A 626-nucleotide genomic window follows, 5' to 3' on the forward strand; every position below is an offset into this window, starting at 1 on the left:
TTGGCCTTAAGCAGCAGATGCGAAGCTTCAGATTGCTGCGTCCTGGTCCACATCCCTCCATTTCCAGGCACATGGGAACCTTCATAAAGTCCCTCCAGCCCTGCCTAGCTGGAGTGTGTGTTGTTGAACTAAGGAGGTGGGGAGGCTCTGCAGCCCCATCAGCAAAGGGAAGGGCCAGCAGGACTGAGGGACCTGGGCTCTGCCCGGAACCACTAGCCCTGGCCTCCCAGCCTTGGGGAGAGGGGGACCGCAACAGCAGGCGCATTCACCTGCTGCTTCTGACAAGCTGAGATGAGGCTGGGGGCCCTTAAAGCTCCCTCCCCCAAATCTAGGTCTCTAGCCCTCTAAACTGCAGTCGGTGCCAAAGACAGCAATTTCTAAGAAAAAGGGAAATGAACCCAGGACATGGAGATGGTTGCCCTCTTCTCTCTGCAGAGGCCACACTGCCCTTGACCCTCCTTTCAAGTCCCAAGAGCGGAGGCCACCACTGCAGACGTGTCCAGACGTGGGGGTGTGCACTGTGAAGGATATGGATAGAAAACACAACTGAGCCACTAAACATTCCTTGATCCTAGAAACTGAACTTTGGGGAGAAACCTGCCTGTGGGTCTTGAAACTGTCCTGGA

This window comes from Muntiacus reevesi, chromosome 1, assembly GCF_963930625.1.
Source record: "Muntiacus reevesi chromosome 1, mMunRee1.1, whole genome shotgun sequence".
In the NCBI taxonomy this organism is placed as follows: Eukaryota; Metazoa; Chordata; class Mammalia; order Artiodactyla; family Cervidae; genus Muntiacus; species Muntiacus reevesi.